The sequence below is a fragment of the Saccopteryx leptura genome, chromosome 6 (genome assembly GCF_036850995.1).
Source record: "Saccopteryx leptura isolate mSacLep1 chromosome 6, mSacLep1_pri_phased_curated, whole genome shotgun sequence".
In the NCBI taxonomy this organism is placed as follows: Eukaryota; Metazoa; Chordata; class Mammalia; order Chiroptera; family Emballonuridae; genus Saccopteryx; species Saccopteryx leptura.
Window position 1 is genome coordinate 96,656,599 of NC_089508.1, and position 13,133 is coordinate 96,669,731.

The 13,133-nt window shown below is 37.4% G+C and overlaps 1 pseudogene; it reads right to left on the reverse strand.

Annotated features, from left to right (window-relative positions):
• Window positions 1–1,523: 1,523 nt before the first annotated feature.
• Window positions 1,524–13,133, reverse strand: part of LOC136377138 (activator of 90 kDa heat shock protein ATPase homolog 1 pseudogene) — a 71,296-nt pseudogene continuing 59,686 nt past the window's right edge.

A 13,133-nucleotide genomic window follows, 5' to 3' on the forward strand; every position in this document is an offset into this window, starting at 1 on the left:
GGTTACTATGGCCTTCTAGTATAGTTTTGTATCAGGTAACGTGATTCCTTTAGCTTTGTTCTTCTTTTTTAAGATTGCTGTGGCTATTCAGGGCCTTTTGTGGTTCCATAAAAATTTTTGGAATAATTACTCTAGTTCTGTGAAATACACCATTGGTATCTTGATAGGAATTGTACATAATCTATAGATTGCTTCGGGTAGTATGGACATTGTAATGCTGTTAATTCTTCTAATCCATGAATACAGTATATGCTTCCACTTATTTGTATCTTCTTCAGTTTCTTTCTTGAGTGTCTTATTATATTTAAAGAACGGGTCTTTTACATTCTTGGTTAAAAAGCTTTTGCACAGCATATGAAACCAACAAAATGAAAAGACAAACCACTGAATGGGAGAATATATCTGCCTATATATCAAATAAGGGGTTAATATCCAAAATATATAAAGAACCTATACAACTGAACACCAAAAATGAACAATCCAATTAAAAATGGGCAGAGGACCTACAAATGGCCAATAGGCCTGTGAAATGATGCTCACCATCATCAGAGAACTGCAATGAAATATTACCTCACATTTGTCAGAGTGGTCATTACCAATAAATCAAGAAACTAGTGTTGGTGAGCATGTGGAGAAAAGGGAGACCTGTGCATTGTTGCTGGAAATGCAGACTGGTGCAGCCACTGTGCAAAGCAATATAGAATTACCTCAAAAATTAAAAAATGGAACTAACTGCCTTTTGACCAGCAGTCCACTTCTGGGAATACTATATGTGAAGAAACCTAAAACATTGATTTGAAAAAATAGATAAATCCCTATGTTCATTGAAGCATTATTGACAATAGTCAAGATCTGGAAGCTCAAGTGCCCATCAGTAAATGAGTGAGTGGATAAAAAATCTGTGTTACATTTATACACTGCAGTACTACTTGGTCATAAAAAAGAAGAAATTGTACCCTTTGTGACAGCATGGAGGGACATGGAGAGCATTATGCCAAGTGAAATAAGCCAGTCAGAGAAAGAACAGTATCTTATAATTTCACTCATATGTGGAATCTAATGAACAGAATGAACTAACAAGCAAACTAGTGACAGACTCATAGATAGAGAGCAGGCTGACTACTGTTGGCAGAGGGAGGGCAGTGAAAGGGGCTGGGTAGAGGGATTGAGAAAAAAAATTAAAAAAAAAAAAGAAAAAACTCTTGGACAGGGATAACAGTGTGGTGATTGCTGGGATGGGGAGGGAGGTGGAATAGGGTATTGGGGGCACAAATGGTAATAGGTGGAGACTTGACTTGTGAACACACAATATAGCAATGTGTCATAAAATTGTGTGTCTGAAATCTGTATAATTTGGTTAATCTATGTCACCCCAATAAATTCAATAAGGAGAAAAGAAGAAAAAAATGATTTAAATATGCAACTAAATGTAAATTAAGTCAATTATTTATAAAAGCAATAATAGCATATATAATGCAAAATAGTGTATTGTTATTTAAAAACTGCTTCACCTGCTGTTGGCCTTAAAATAAGTATGTACCATAGCTGAAGGTCTGTTTGGTGCCCTTGAAGAATAGCACTGCCAGCCCTGCTGTGTCCTCTCCTTCTCAGGGACAGTGATGCCTCTGCCTTCCATTTTTTTCACTGTAGGTTAAGGTGATGGTGGCAAAGTGCCCTGCTGGCCAAGATTTAAATCTCCACTTCATCACAATATGTTTCTCAGGGACCAGATCAGTGAATTGTCCACTGATGTTGCCATCTCCTAGGTGAAACTTCTCACTTTTGTATGCTTCTAACATTACAACAGCCTGAGTAAAGGCCTGAACCAGCTCATGGGTGGTAAACACTCTAGAGTTCTTCTGGTAATGTCAGAAAGGTGTCTCTAAGGGTGATCTGACAAGTGGTGATTTGTGTACCAATGTCCATTCTGGGTAGTTGAAGGAGCAGATTTACCCTTGTGCTACTCAGTTTCCAGTGCTGGCTGACCAGTTGGGTCTACTACTTGCCAGCCTACTCTGAATATTTTTCTGTCTCTACAATTGCATTATGGCATAAGCCAATTTTATTTTTTATTTTTTTAATTTTATTTTTCAATTACAGTTGACTTTTAATGTTATATTAGCTTTAAATGTACAGCATAAACAGATATTTATGCAACTTATAAAGTTGTATACTACTAATAAGTCCAGTATCCACCTGGTATTATAGTTACTTCAATATTATTAGCTATATTTCCTGTGCTATGCTTTTATCCTCGTGACTATTTAGTAACTGCCAGTTTGTACTTCTTAATCCCTTCACTTTTTTCATCCATTCCCCAGCCCTCTTCCCATCTGGCCACTGTCCATTTGTCCTCTTTATCTATGAATCTGTTTTGTTCAATTATTTTGTTCTTTAGATTCTACATATAAGGGAAATCATGTGGTATTTTTTTCTTTGTCTGACTAGTTTCACTTAGCATGATACCGTCTAGGTTAATCCATAATGTCTCAAATGGTAAGGTTGTATTTTTTTGTGTGGCTGATTACTCTTTTGTTGTATATACTGTGTACCATTTGTTTTTCATCCAATCTTTTGATGGGCACTTAAGTTGCTTCCATAGCTTGACTATTGTAATTAATGATGCTATGGACATATCTTTTTAAATTAAAGTCATCCCTCACCATATTGCAGTTCACTTTTTGCAGTCTCACTGTATCATGGATTTTAAAATTGTGTATATCTAATTTTGTATTGTGGATTTTTCAGTATATCATGGGATTTTGCGATATATAGGTATTTTAATATATTTATTATTTTAATTAGTTTGCACTAAAATAAGCATATTCTAGCATAAAAAGTGGAAAATGGCCCTGGCCGGTTGGCTCAGCGGTAGAGCGTTGGCCTGGCGTGCAGGGGACCTGGGTTCGATTCCCGGCCAGGGCACATAGGAGAAGCACCCATTTGCTTCTCCACCCCCCCTCCTTCCTCTCTGTCTCTCTCTTCCCCTCCCACAGCCAAGGCTCCATTGGAGCAAAGATGGCCCGGGCGCTGGGGATGGCTCCTTGGCCTCTGCCCCAGGCGCTGGAGTGGCTCTGGTCATGGTAGAGCAACACCCCAGAGGGGCAGAGCATCGCCCCCTGGTGGGCAGAGCATTGCCCCTGGTGGGCGTGCCGGGTGGATCCCGGTCGGGCGCATGCGGGAGTCTGTCTGACTGTCTCTCCTCATTTCCAGCTTCAGAAAAATACAAAAAAAAAAAAGTGGAAAACTATATAGAAAATATAAAAAATATAAAAATATTAACTAAAACATATTAGTATTCACTGTTGAGTACCCATATAGAATTTTATATGTTGTTAAAATTACATAGGTTTAAGAGTGTAGGAAGTGTTTAAGAGCATAGGAAGTGTTTATAAGAGTGTGGGAAAAGTTAATAATAGTGTGGGAAAGGTTTATAAGGGTGTGGGAAAGATTTATAAAGCCTTAAAAAATATAAATAATAAAATGAATATAAGGTTGCTACTTTGCGGATTTTCACCTATAGCAGGGGGTTCTGGAACCTAATCCCCGCAATAGATAAGGCACCACTGTATTTTTTTTGGATTTCTTCAGATAAATACCTGAAGGTAGTTCTATTTTTTTAAGTTTCTTTTTTCTTCTTTTTTGAGTGAGAGGAGGGGAAATAGAGAGACACAATCCTGCATGTGTCCTGACTGGTACCCACTGGGCAACCCCCATCTGGGGCCATACTTGCAACCGAGCTATTTTTAGCACATGAGGCAGAGGTTCCAAGGAGCCATCCCCAGTGTCTGTGGCAAACACGCTCTAAACAATTGAGCCATTGCTGCAGAAGGAGAAGAGAGAGAGAAAGAAAGAGAGAGAAGAGATTTGGAGAGGGGTGGAGAAGCAGATGGTTGCTTCTGTGTGCCCTGACTGGGAATCAAATTCAGGACCTCCACACACCATGCAGATGCTCTACCACTGAGTCAACTGGCCAAGGCCAGTTCTATTTCTAGTTATTTGAGGAACTTTCATACTGTTTTCAATAGTGGTAGCACCAATTTGCAATTCCACCAACACTGTATGAGGCTTCCCTTTTCTCTATACCTTTGCCAACACTTGTTGATTTATTGACGCTAACCATTTTGACAGGTGTGAGGTGATACCTCATTGTGGTTTTATTTAACACTTCTCTGATGACTAGTGACATTGAACATCTTTTCATATCTTTTGGCCATCTGTACATACTTTTTGGAGAAATTGCTATTCAGGTTCTCAGTCCATTTTTAATTGTATTTGTTTTCTTGGTGTTAAGTTGTATGAGTTCTTTATATATTTTGGTAATTAACTCCATATTATTGGGTGTATCATTGGCAAATATATTTTTCTATTTGGTACATTGCCTTTTCATGTTGTTGATGGTTTCTTTTGCTGTGCAAATAATTTTAAGTTTGATGTAATTTCATTTGTTTCCCTTCCACAAGAAGATAGATCCAAAAAATATTACTAAGAGCAGTGTCAAAGAATTTACTCTAGGAGTTTTATGGTTCTGAGTCTTAGAATTAAATCTTTATTTTGAGTTTATTTTTGTATATGATCTAAGAAAATGGTTTATTTCATTTCTTGCATGTATCTGTCCAGTTTTCCCAACACCATTTATTGAAGAGATAGTCTTTACCTTGTTGTATATTCTTGCCTTCTTTGTCATAGAATAATTGACCATATAGATGTGGGTTTATTTTTCTGCTCTTTCTTGATCCATTGATCTATTTATCTGTTTTTATGCCATTACTATGTTCCTTTGATTACTATAGCTTTGCAGTATTTTGATATCAGGTAATATGATGCTTCCAACTTTGTTCTTTCTCAAGATTGCTGAGACTATTTGGGGTCTTTAGTTCCAAATAAATTTTAGGATTTCTTTTTAGTTCTGTGAAATATGATACTCGTATTTTGATAGAGATTGCATCAAATCTATAGATAGAAAAACAGTCTCTTTCTCTCCCACCTCTTCTCCCTCCCTTTATCTCTTTCTCTGTGTCTGTAGATAAAGGTATAGATACAGATATATATATATATAATATATATATATTATGTATACATATATATACAGATGTATATTCAAATTGGTTGTTTCTCTGGGGAACCCTGTTTGCTCTCTTTAGGAACCACTATATTTTATTGGTGTTCCACTTAATTAGTATGTGGTTCCCAAGTAGACACAGTACTCTAAATGTCTTCTTACCAATGTAAGGTACAGGAATATTGTTGACTTCCTTGCTAAATACTGTTTGTGTAAATGCAATAAAAGTGTACAGTGTATTTGTTGGCTCATATTAAATCTCTAAAAAATTTTTTTAATTTTAGCACCTGGATTGTTCTAGGAATTGTGTTAGGATCTGTAATTTCTTTTCCTTTTATAGTTTCTGCTATCCTGTATTTATGAGGTTAATTTTTTAAACTGGAGTTATTAGACTTTATCTTTTAGAATTACTTCTTGTCCAATTTGATCCATTGTTCTAACCTGTATAATGAAAATATATTAATTATTTAGTCATTTTTTTTCATTCAATATTTTACTATTTCTTCAAACTGGTACACATTTTTCTAGGTCGACTTTCATTTTTTAACTCAAAATTGTGAATAAGCTTACAACAGGTGAAAAAGTGAGTCATGTAATCATCATGGTTAGAGAATAATTGTTATACTACCACATATCCACATGTATTTTTTTTTTTGAAGCTGGAAACGGGGAGAGACAGTCAGACAGACTCCCGCATGCGCCCGACCGGGATGCACCCGGCACACCCACCAGGGAGCGATGCTCTGCCCCTCCGGGGCATCGCTCTGTCGCAACCAGAGCCACTCTAGCACCTGGAGCAGAGGCCAAGGAGCCATCCCCAGCGCCCGGGCCATCCATGCTCCAATGGAGCCTCGCTGCGGGAGGGGAAGAGAGAGACAGAGAGGAAGGAGAGGGGTAGGGGTGGAGAAGCAGATGGGCACTTCTCCTGTGTGCCCTGGCCAGGAATCAAACCCAGGACTCCCGCACACCAGGCCGACGCTCTACCACTGAGCCAACCAGCCAGGGCATATCCACATGTTTTACTAACATCTTTTCCACATCTATCTTGTCCAAAAAGACATCAACAGAACACACCATTAAATGTGTCATTGAAATGCCAATTCATGAGAGATGACGTCAGAGTAATGGCGGGGTAGGAAGCAATACCGATAAATCTCCCCCAAAACTCAACAAGATCTTCAACCAGAAACAGAAAAACCTATCCTTGGAGCCTCCAGATGTTTCACAATACACCCGAAGGTATGATCGAGGGAAAAATTGGCTAAATATATAACCAAACCCTGAAGGAAATAGGGAGTAAGAAATGCTCCGCCTTCCTCACTAACCTACACAGGGCGGCTTTCACTGGGAACTGAGAATATAGAAACTAAGGTGAGCAAAGGGGGTGAATAGATCCAGGCCCCGGCACAAACGGCCGAACCAGGCTGTGGCACGGAGATCCAAGCCGAGGAAAAACTGTTCCTGTGGCAACCCGGGCAATACAAGCTAACACTCACGCCAAACCCAGACAAAGAAAGACAAGTGTGGCAGCCATTTTCCCCACTCTCCGGGTCGGCATGTGCAAATAGTGGGCGAGAGATTCCTTCCAAAGCCCTGGGAGTAGGCGCCTGTGTTATTCCACAGAGAGGCAGAGCCAGAGGCCTTTGTGTGGGCTGAAGGCGGAATCTCTGGACCGCCCCAGTGCCCTGGGAAAGCCGCGCACAGGAAGGGAGCGAGAACCAATTCCAACGCTGGAACTTTTCCGTGCGGACGGGGGTTTCACTCAGAGTGTGAGACTGCCGGCCTGATATCCTGGTCTGCGTGCAGATAGTGAGCGAGAATTTCCTCCAAACGCCCTGGGAGTGGGCGCCCATCTGTGTTACCAGACAGAGTGGCAGAGCCAGAGGTCTTTGAGTGGGCAGAAGCACTGCCTGATTATGCTAGCAGCTCTGACTGACTGAGCCTTACCCAGAGCCCTGTGCTGAGTGGGAATAGAGTGGGGAGTTGCCAGCTCTTTGAGCCTCTTACTATCCAGGCAGAGGCAGCAGCAACCCCATAGCTGGATTATCAGGCTACTAATTGAGGAAGGAAAGACTAGGAGAAAGGCTCCAGGAACATGAACTCTCTCACTGGTGGAGCCTATAAATGCTAATGAGTCTCGACTGCCAACGAGACTGAAACACAATACATGACATCGCCATAGAGACTTATCAACTGCAAAACTCTACCTGAGCGTGCCAAAGGGGCAGAACCCAGGGTACAGAGTTACCAACCAGGAAAAGGGAGAGAAAAGAAAAAGCAAGAAGATAACCTCTCAAAATCAAGAATAATCTTCAGACTTTATAACCTATCCCATTTTATTGTATTTGTTCATTTGTTTCTCTTATCTTCATTCGTGATATTTTTTTTTCCTCCTCCAATTTGGTCATTTAACACTGCCGGTCTTACTCTCTCCTCTCCTTGAACTACACTACCCATAAGTGTTACATCTCCTATTATCTTTTCTTTCCTCTTCCTTTCTCTCTATGAGGGTTGCACTCCAAAACCCTTAACTCTCTCTCTCTCTCTCTCTCCTCTTTTTTCTTTTTTCTTTTTTTAGTGGTTCCCTCCTTCTTTTCTCTCTTTCTTTTCTCCCTCTATATTATTTTCTTCCTTTCTCCTTTACGTCTCCTCTCATTCCAACCTCAATAATGAACAAATTATCTTATCTTGGACTCAAACTTATGTTTGTGGCATTTTGGGGGGTTTTTACATCACCTTTTTAACTCACTAGCAGTGCTCCCAACCCTGGCTCTCCATTTTATCTAGTTCTTGTTCCAATAAATAAAATAGTAATTTTTTAATTTGTCCTCCCATTTTCCTGTTTCCCTCTTATTCCTCTCATCATAACTCTTAGTCAACCAACACCTAAAAGCAAATCATTTTATTCTTGACCCAATTTTTTTTCTTATTTGATTTTTGTGGGTCCATACCCCCTTTTTTTTTCTTTCTGGTTTTTTTTTTTTGCCCCTTTATTACTTTTCCCCAATTTAGGCCCTCCATTACAGGCATTGTTTGTTCTATTCAATACAATATAATTCATAGTTCACCACAAGATTTTCTCAAGAAAGAGGGGAGAGTAGAGGAGAGGAAAAAAGGAGGAGGGGAATAATTTCCTTTTCTTAAATTTTTATTTTATTTTATTTTTTTTATTTCATTATTAATTTTTTTAAAAAAAACTTTTTTCGATTTTTTATTTTTTAACTTTTTATTCTTTATTAAATCTCATTAATACTATCAACAAAACCACCCTCAGATGCCATTAAGGAAGAGAAAATCGAATATCATGGATAAAAAAGAAAGAGAGGTAACACAGCTAGATGAGGAAAAATCTATGGAGAAAAAATTTAATATATTAGAAGCCTTGGAGCTAAATGACAGAGAATTCAAGATAGAAATCCTAAAAATCCTCCGAGATATACAAGAAAACACAGAATGGCAATTTAGGGAGCTCAGAAAACAACTCAATGAACACAAAGAATATATGTCCAAGGAAATTGAAACTATAAAAACAAATCAAACAGAGATGAAAAACACAATTCACTAGCTGAAAAACGAGGTAACAAGATTAGCTAATAGCACAGGACAGATAGAAGAGAGGATTAGTGAAATAGAAGACAAGCAACTTGAGGCACAACAGAGAGAAGAAGAAAGAAACTCAAAAATAAAAAAAAAATGAGTTAGCCATACAAGAATTATCTGACTCCATCAAAAAGAATAACATAAGAATAATAGGTATAGCAGAGGGAGAAGAGAGAGAAAATGGAATGGAGAACATACTCAAACAAATAATAGATGAGAACTTCCCAAGCCTGTGGAAAGAACTAAAGCCTCAAATTCAAGAAGCAAACAGAACTCCGAGTTTTCTTAACCCCAACAAACCTACTCCAAGGCACATCATAATGAAATTGGCACAAACCAACAGCAAAGAAAAAATTCTCAAGGCAGCCAGGGAAAAGAAGAATACAACATATAAAGGAAGGCCCATTAGATTATCATCAGATTTCTCAGCAGAAACTCTACAAGCTAGAAGAGAGTGGACCCCAATATTTAAACTCCTGAAAGAGAGGAACTTTCAGCCACATATACTATACCCATCAAAGCTATCCTTCAAATATGAAGGAGAAATAAAAACATTCACAGATACAGAAAAGATGAGGGAATTAATTTTTAATTTTATTTATTCATTTTTAGAGAGGAGAGAGAGAGAGGAGAGAGAGACAGAGAGAGAGAAGGGGGGAGGGGCTGGAAGCATCAACTCCCATATGTGCCTTGACCAGGCAAGCCCAGGGTTTTGAACCAGCGACCTCAGCATTTCCAGGTCGATGCTTTATCCACTGCGCCACCACAGGTCAGGCAAGATGAGGGAATTTATCATCAGAAAACCCCCACTCCAGTAATTACTAAAGGGAGTCCTCCAATCAGATACAAAGAACAAAAAAAACCAAAACCACAAGTAAAAGCTCCAAGAAGAACACAATAAAACCAAATTTAAACTGTGACAACAACAAAAAAAAGGGGGGGTAGAGGATGGAGATTAACAGTAGCAAAGGATAATGGAGTGCAAAAGTACTCACAAAATAGTGCACTACAATGAACAGGGTAGGAACCCTTTTCATTACTTAAAGGTATCCACCATTGAAAAAACCACCACAGAAGCACATGAGATAAAAAAGATAGCAACAGAGGAAAGATGTATGGAATACAACCAAATAAAAACAAAAGATAGAAAAACGAAAGAGAAGGATCAAACAAGACACAAAACTAACAGAAAGCAATATATAAAATGGCAATAGGGAACTCACAAGTGTCAATAATTACACTAAATGTAAACGGATTAAACTCACCAATAAAAAGGCACAGAGTAGCAGAATGGATTAAAAAAGAAAATCCAACTGTATGCTGCCTACAGGAAACTCATGTAAGTAACAAGGATAAAAACAAATTCAAAGTGAAAGGCTGGAAAACAATACTCCAAGCAAATAACATCCAAAAGAAAGCAGGCATAGCAATACTCATATCTGATAATGCTGACTACAAGATAGCAAAAGTACTCAGAGACAAAAATGGCCATTTCATAATGGCTAAGGGGACACTGAATCAAGAAGACATAACAATTCTTAATATATATGCACCAAACCAAGGAGCACCAAAATATATAAGACAGCTACTTATTGACCTTAAAACAAAAACTGACAAAAATACAATCATACTTGGAGACCTCAATACACTGCTGACGGCTCTAGATCGGTCATCCAAAAAGAGAATCAACAAAGATATAGTGGCCTTAAACAAAACACTAGAGCACCTGGATATGATAGACATCTACAGGACATTTCATCCCAAAGTGACTGAGTATACATTTTTCTCCAGTGTACATGGATCATTCTCAAGAATTGACCATATGTTGGGCCACAAAAACAACATCAGCAAATTCAGAAAAATTGAAGTTGTACCAAGCATATTTTCTGATCATAGAGCCTTGAAACTAGAATTCAACTGCAAAAAAGAGGAAAAAAATCCCACAAAAATGTGGAAACTAAACAACATACTTTTAAAAAATGAATGGGTCAAAGAAGAAATAAGTGCAGAGATCAAAAGATATATACAGACAAATGAAAATGACAATACGACATATCAGAATCTATGGGATGCAGCAAAAGCAGTGATAAGAGGGAAGTTCATATCTCTTCAGGCATATATGAACAAACAAGAGAGAGCCCAAGTGAACCACTTAACTTCACACCTTAAGGAACTAGAAAAAGAAGAACAAAGACAACCCAAAACCAGCCGAAGAAAGGAGATAATAAAAATCAGAGCAGAAATAAATGAAATAGAGAACAGAAAAATATGGAAAAAATTAATAGAACAAGGAGCTGGTTCTTTGAAAAGATCAACAAAATTGACAAACCCTTGGCAAGACTTACCAAGGAAAAAAGAGAAAGAACTCATATAAACAAAATCCAAAATGAAAGAGGAGATCACCACGGACACCATAGATATACAAAGAATTATTGTAGAATACTATGAAAAACTTTATGCGACTAAATTCAACAACCTAGAAGAAATGGATAAATTCCTAGAACAATACAACCTTCCTAGGCTGAGTCAAGAAGAAGCAGAAAGCCTAAACAGACCTATTAGTAGAGAAGAAATAGAAAAAACCATTAAAACCTCCCCAAAAATAAAAGTCCACAGCCAGACGGTTATACTAGTGAATGTTATCAAACATTCAAAGAAGACTTGATTCCTATTCTACTGAAAGTCTTCCAAAAAATTGAAGAAGAAGCAATATTTTCAAACACATTCTATGAGGCCAACATAACCCTCATACCAAAACCAGGCAAGGATGGCACAAAAAAAGAAAAGTACAGACCAATATCTCTAATGAATACAGATGCTAAAATACTAAACAAAATACTAGCAAATTGAATACAACAACATATTAAAAAAATAATACATCATGATCAAGTGGGATTCATCCCAGAATCTCAAGGATGGTTCAACATATGTAAAACGGTTAACGTAATACACCATATCAACAAAACAAAGAACAAAAACCACATGATCTTATCAACAGACGCAGAAAAGGCTTTTGATAAAATACAACACAATTTTATGTTTAAGACTCTCAACAAAATGGGTATAGAAGGAAAATATCTCAACATGATAAAGGCCATATATGATAAACCATCAGCTAACATCATATTAAATGGCACTAAACTAAAGGCTTTCCCCCTTAAATCAGGAACAAGACAGGGTTGTCCACTCTCTCCATTCTTACTAATGTGGTACTAGAGTTTCTAGCCAGAGCAATCAGACAAAACAAAGAAATAAAAGGCATCCATATCAGAAAAGAAGAAGTAAAGGCATCACCTTTTGCAGATGATATGATCCTATACATCGAACATCCCAAAGAATCCACAAAAAGACTACTAGAAACAATAAACCAATACAGTAAGGTCGCAGGATACAAAATTAACATACAGAAGTCAATAGCCTTTCTATATGCCAACAATGAAACAATTGAGAATGAACTCAAAAGAATAATCCCCTTCACGATTGCAACAACAAAAAAATAAAATATTTAGGAATAAACATAACAAAGAATGTAAAGGACTTATATAATGAAAACTATAAACTATTTTTAAGGGAAATTGAAAAAGATATAATGAGATGGAAGAATATACCTTGTTCTTGGTTAGGAAGAGTAAATATAATCAAGATGGCTATATTACCCAAAGCAATATACAAATTTAATGCAATTCCCATCAAAATTCCAATGACACTTTTTAAAGAAATGGAACAAAAAATCATCAGATTTATATGGAATTATAAAAAACCCCGAATAGCCAAAGCAATCCTAAAGAAAAAGAATGAAGCTGGGAGCATTACAATACCTGACTTCAAACTATATTATAGGGCCACGACAATCAAAACAGCATGGTATTGGCAGAAAAATAGACACTCAGACAAATGGAACAGAATAGAAAGTCCAGAAATAAAACCACATATATATAGTCAAATAATTTTTGATAAAGGGGCCAACACCACACAATGGAGAAAAGAAAGACTCTTCAATAAATGGTGCTGGGAAAACTGGAAAGCCACATGCAAAAGAATGAAACTGGACTACAGTTTGTCCCCCTGTACTAAAATTAACTCAAAATGGATCAAAGATCTAAACATAAGACCTGAAACAATTAAGTACATAGAAGAAGACATAGGTACTCAACTCATGGACCTGGGTTTTAAAGAGCATTTTATGAATTTGACTCCACAGGCAAGAGAAGTGAAGGCAAAAATTAATGAATGGGACTACATCAGACTAAGAAGTTTTTGCTCAGCAAGAGAAACTGATAACAAAAATAAACAGAAAGCCAACTAAATGGGAAATGATATTTTCATACAACAGCTCAGATAAGGGCCTAATATCCAAAATATACAAAGAACTCATAAAACTCAACAACAAACAAACAAACAATCCAATAAAAAATGGGAAGAGGACATGAACAGACACTTCTCCCAGGAAGAAATATAAATGGCCAACAAA